The 6,407-nt window shown below is 37.9% G+C and overlaps 1 long non-coding RNA gene across 1 annotated transcript; it reads left to right on the top strand.

Moving 5' to 3' along the window:
- The first annotated feature begins 1,196 nt into the window (after positions 1-1,196).
- LOC131994027 (uncharacterized) lies at positions 1,197-4,755 on the top strand. Its single transcript, XR_009396383.1, has 2 exons — positions 1,197-1,836; positions 4,587-4,755. It is a non-coding gene; the product is annotated as an uncharacterized LOC131994027 (long non-coding RNA).
- Positions 4,756-6,407: the final 1,652 nt, after the last annotated feature.

Genomic DNA, 6,407 nt, shown 5'->3' with positions numbered 1-6,407 from the left:
TTTTGACAAACTATTATTTCAGTTTAGCTTACAGAAATTTTTTTTATATAAAAATTTAAAGTTTCCCAATATGACTAAAAGTAGTCATAAATAGTCTAATTTCGTATCTATTTTTATTCGACTTTATTTTCGAATAAAATATTAAACCATGTATAAAAATTTGGGTGGCATAAGTATTTTAACATTTAGTTTTATTATAAGAATTAAAAATATATAATTAATTTTTTGATCAAAATAATAGAAAATAGAGCTTAGAAGAGTGAGCGTGGTCTTTGGCAATCGCTTGGAGATTTTACTAAAGTTTTATTAAAATAATGAGTGATAATTTATCTTAAATCTTCAATTTCCGCCATTGTATATTCTTAAGAGTTTGTCACTAAATTACAGCGTCTATACTCCAATTAGACCTGTAAAATTTCTAGATCTGGACTTGGTGGCGACCAATCTAAGGAATTTGGCATAATCAAATAGAAAAAATTGGACCTTTATGGCTTAGAGCATTGCCTAGCTGTAAATTAAATGACTCGCCAATAAATCTATCACTAAAGGAAAATGAAATTTCTTTAAAAAAAAATTATCAAATATCTCATTCCATTCTTCAATTGATTTGGGCCAAGTTTCCCCACCCGTTATATATAACATGTACTCAAGGCACTACTGAGCCAACTGTTTGTACTATCCTATCCTAAATGGATGCCATTGTTTTACTTTTTTTTTCAGAATTCTAACAAAAAATAATTTTTTGATATTTTGAAATCAAAAAGTATTTTAGCTACTCCAAAATTCATTATTTATATAACAATAACATGCCCACATATTTTAAAATATTGTAGTATGAAGTTTAAAATTTTACCATTTCTGACTACTTAAAGTCATATTCGGCAATTTTAATTTTATTTTTTAAAATTTCTGTAAGTTAAACTGTTCGAAAATTAGTTTGGCAAAATACTTATGCCGACGACTGTATGCACATATATCGATACAGCTTTTGGTTGAGTATGTGCAGAAGCAGAAATAAACCACAGCCTGCTATACATATGCTGTTGCTAACGCCCTTGTGTCCAGAGCATTAGAGAGTCGGAAAAACATCCGAAAAAACTTTCGTGCCTAAGAGCTAACAGAAAATTTGCTCTGTATACTGTGGAGTATAGAGCAGGTTATTGCTTTGGTTTTATTTAGTATAACCCGGAAACTGGTGGAGGTTGAAACGGTGACGACTTGTTTAATGTTTTTATTTTATTTTTTTTTGACAGTTTTTACAATTTGCAATACAAAAATGGTGCGTACTGCTAAGAGTGAGTTGATATGGAATTATTTTGACGACATCGTGGAAGGTGTTGCAGTGTGCAAAATATGCCGGTAGAGCCTACGAAACAACCGCAGTTTCAATTTGCGTCAACATATGCGCAAGTTCCACTCAATTGATACTGAAGTTCGCGATTCGAATGGGCTGCAGGTACTCTTCATCGCGACCATATGACGAAGAGCAAATATCCGCTGTGTTTAAGACGGCCAAACGCAGAATGCATTAAAATCAACAAGATATACGGGCCAAGGAGGGTAATATGCATCGAAAGGAATGGAAAAGCAAAGAACCCTTGACTGTTGTGACAGCATGTCCTGTTAGGTTATACCATAAACAGCCTTAAATAAACATACGCCAGCACAACCGCATACGACACTCACAAATGCATGCGCAGCCGAACAAAAGCGGCATACATAAATGATGATCACCTCAGGTAGATCAAAAACAAAACCGCATGCCGTGAAGCGTGATTTGTTGCCACGGGCTATTTTATATGCTAGAGAGCGCTGCAAATAAACGGTTACATAAAGGTGAGAAATATTAGGTCTGTTCGTGTACTTTTCCAGTAAAAATTTGCAGGAGAGCAAGAGCCATTTTACTCTCTTTAAAAAATTCGCAAGCTAAAGAAAGCAAAAATTGGCAGAACAACAGCTGATTTTTGTTTTGGTTTTTTTTAATGCTTGCTTAAGGCGCGAAAATGTTTGTCAAAATTGTCAATTTACATATGACATGTGCTACTTTGAAAAGTGACTTTCGTATGTTAGTTTCGTGTGTATCACACGATATGTTCAACTCAACATGTGCTAAAGAAAATTACATGTCGAGCAGTACAGTCTTTAGGAGAACAATAATATTAAAATAAAAATAATTAAATTTCTATTCGCATCAGCAAGTATTTGGAAGGCTGCATAGAAATACAACTGCTTTACATGCCAGCTGTGAGTACCACGCAGGCTGGAACATTGAGGTGCTGTCACGAAAAGCTTAGCTGGGAGCTACCGGGCGCATCCACAGGTTGCGGATAGTGGAATGCTTCATACGTAAGTAGCCGCAACGGCAGTCGTGGACAATCAGCGGTATCGAGCGGAGAGTCTCAGTAAGACGCCTGGCGGTCCGGCTCTTGCGCAAATATTGAGTGCCTATGATGCTCGATATGACAAGGCGAGTTATTGGCGCCTTTAAATAACCAATGGCCACATTGTTCCTGCGGCGATCGGCCCTTTGGACCGGAACGAGCTTGCTCACACAGGAGCTTAACGAGGATCGCCACCTCCACATGAAAAAGTGGCTACAACAACCGTACACAAAAGTCGAAACATCGTTTTCAAGTCCCTTGTCGGCAGCACAAAGAAACCTTGGACTGACTATCTAATGCTTCTGGATATTGTGGCTAGACGAATTGCTACGACCACGATTGGCAAATTAATTTGCACTAATTTTTTCCAGCCAGACCCACTCAATACCATGGCAGCATCTTCCCTCCTTAACAAATTCAAAGATGCGGTGTTGGTTTCATCGTTGTTGTTGTAGCAGTATGTTATACACTGAGGAGTCAGCCCTTGTCGATGAAGAACTCCATTGGTCAATCCGGTACGTGCAACCGGCTGCCATGGAATTGGGTTTTATCGTAGCTCTCCGATGAGGATGATTCCGTCAAAACACTTAAGCAACGAATAATTGCCATTTCCTTGGTGTCAGGAAGGATACAATGTTTTAATTTTTCAATATTTTTGAAATAATTCCGCAAATTTTGCACTTACCTTCTATTGTAGAACAACCGACTTGAGGTAAAACAAGTAAAAAGGCGTTAAGTTCCGAGGCGTTAAGGCCGAACTTTGGATACCCACCACCTCGGGTATATATGTAAACCACCTTTCAACAAAATCCGGTGAAAATTGCATACGTTATGTCCCATATCAGTTATATCGAAATAAAGGGTGATTTTTTTGAGGTTAGGATTTTCATGCATTAGTATTTGACAGATCACGTGGGATTTCAGACATGGTGTCAAAGAGAAAGATGATCAGTATGCTTTGACATTTCATCATGAATAGACTTACTAACGAGCAACGCTTGCAAATCATTGAATTTTATTACCAAAATCAGTGTTCGGTTCGAAATGTGTTCAAATTTTGACAAATTTTGTTCAGCGATGAGGCTCATTTCTGGTTGAATGGCTACGTAAATAAGCAAAATTGCCGCATTTGGAGTGAAGAGCAACCAGAAGCCGTTCAAGAACTGCCCATGCATCCCGAAAAATGCACTGTTTGGTGTGGTTTGTACGCTGGTGGAATCATTGGACCGTATTTTTTCAAAGATGCTGTTGGACGCAACGTTACGGTGAATGAACACATTTCGAACCGAACACTGATTTTGGTAATAAAATTCAATGATTTGCAAGCGTTGCTCGTTAGTAAGTCTATTCATGATGAAATGTCAAAGCATACTGAGCATCTTTCTCTTTGACACCATGTCTGAAATCCCACGTGATCTGTCAAATACTAAGGCATGAAAATCCTAACCTCAAAAAAATCACCCTTTATGTTCCGATTTGGGCCAAATACTAATAAGTACAAGTTATTGTTCAATTGCGTATAACAAAATATTTTTTTTTTTAGTAGCTATATCTAAAAATAAACTGATCTGAACTATATACGACATGGATGTCGAAAAGCCTAATATAAGTCACTGAGTCAAATTTCAGCGAAATCGGATAATAAATGCGCCTTTTAAGGGGCCAAGAATTTAAATCGAGAGATCGGTCTATATGCCAGCTATATCCAAATCTGGACCGATTTTGGTCAAGTTGCAGAAAAATTTCGAAGAGCCTAACACAACTCCCTGTTCCAAATTTCAGCGATTTCGGACAATAAATGCGCCTTTTATGGCCTCAAAACGTAAAACCGAGAGATCGGTCTATATGGCAGCTATATCCATATCTGGACCGATCTGGGCCAAATTGAAGAAGGATGTTGAAGAGCCTAACACAACTCACTGTCCAAAATTTCAGCAAAATCGGATAATAAATGTGGCTTTTATGGGCCTAAGACCCTAAATCGGCGGATCGGTCTATATGGGGGCTATATCGAGATATAGTCCGATATAGTCCATCTTCGAACTTAACCTGCTTATGGACAAGAAGAAAATCTGTGCAAAATTTCAGCTCAATATCTCTATTTTTGAAGACTAGCGTGATTTCAACAGACAGACGGACAGACGGACGGACAAGTCTAGATCGTCTTAGATTTTTGCGCTGATCAAGAATATATTTACTTTATAGGTTCGGAAATGGATATTTCGATGTGTTGCAAACGGAATGGCAAAATTAATATACCCCCATCATTTATTTGGCTAGTTTTCTGTACCTGAACACTGGCTGTTGCACTGAATCTTCATTAATTAAAAGAAATAAAAAATATAAAATCAATAAACAATATTTTTATATTTTACTTATCTCTGTCTTTTTGTTCCAGCAATGGAGTACATATTTCGAAAACTAAGTAAACCATCGAGAAAATACATCTTATACATAAAAATCAATTTGTGTTTGTTTGTTTGTATGTTTGTGTGTTCCTTATAGACTCAGAAACGGCTGAACCGATTTTCTTGAAATTTTCACAGATGGTTCATAATGATCCCATGGTGAAAATAGGGTACTAAATTTTTTGATATGTGAAGGGGGGCGGACCCTCCCCCTTACCTTAATTTTCAGAAACGCCAGATCTCGGAGATGTGTGGTGCGATTTAAGCGAAATTTTGTGTGCTCTCATATAGTGCCCTAAAAATAAAAATTTGATATTCAAATTTCGGATGGGGCACCTAGGGGGACTGCCCCACCCTAAAACCTACCAAACATATATTTAGACCAATCACGACAATATGGGACTCAAATGAAAGGTATTTAGTATAAGCAAACGTATTTGATGTTTAATTGCCAGACCAAGTGCCCCAAGCCCCAAAACACCTCTAAATCGGACATATTTCCGACCATGGCAATATGGGACTCAAATGAAAGGTATTTGGGAGTAGAATACGAATCTGATATCCAAATGTGGGACCACGTTTCTGGGGATCCACCCCTTCCCCAAAATACCCCCAACCTGGACTTATTTATTGTCCATGGGAATATGGGGCTTAAATAAAAGGTATGTGAATGTAGAATACGAATATGATATCCAAATATGGGACCAAGTGTTTGGGGGGCCGCTACTCACCAAAAACATCCCCCAAAGGGGGAAAATTTACTACCATAGCAATATGGGGCTCAAATGAAAGGTCTTTGGGAGTAAAGAACGAATTTGATATCAATATTCGGGAAAGTGTCTATGGGGCCACGCCACCCCCACAACACCACCCAAATAGTAAGTATTTTCTGACTATTGCAATATGCGGCTCAAATAAGAGGGTTTTCAAAGTGGAACACGAATCCGATATATATTTTCAATTCCAACTCACTGAGTGGCCGCCCATCCCCCAAAACACCCCCCAAGCCGGTCATGTTTGTCGACTATGGAAATATGGGGCTCAAATTAAAGGTATGTGGGAGAATACCACGTATCTGATATCAACATTAGGGGCCAACTGTCTAACGAACGTCCCACCACCATAACAACCCCCAAATAGGACGTATTTGCTCACCACGACAATTTGGGTTCTAAAGAGAGTGGAGCTAAATATTCATAGTTTTTAGGGCCAATACCCCAAACCAGACATATTTGCTGACTTTTGCAAGTTTTTTGCAAGGAGTTTTAATGAAATTAGAAATCGAATTTGACTGTGTTTTGGGAACGGCTCATCCTGTAAACTCCTCTTAAGCCAATGGCAATATGGGGTTTAAATAAATGGTATTTGAGAGAAAAGCACGATGCTGATATTTTTTCAGGGCCAAGTATCTGTTGAACCACCTCTCCCCCGAAAACACCACTAAATCAGAAATCATGAGAATATCGGGCTGAAATGAAGTATTCCAAGAATGGAGTACACCTTACCGAATTCGTAGACCAATAAAGATCATATGGGATTCGGATAAAGGCACTTATATTGTTAAACTCTTAGTCAAGTTAGCATGGTATTTCACTAAAAGATCTTCGAAAATAAATAT

This window comes from Stomoxys calcitrans, chromosome 1 (genome assembly GCF_963082655.1).
Source record: "Stomoxys calcitrans chromosome 1, idStoCalc2.1, whole genome shotgun sequence".
NCBI classification, from domain to species: domain Eukaryota; kingdom Metazoa; phylum Arthropoda; class Insecta; order Diptera; family Muscidae; genus Stomoxys; species Stomoxys calcitrans.
This window is presented reverse-complemented; position numbering and strand designations above follow the sequence as displayed.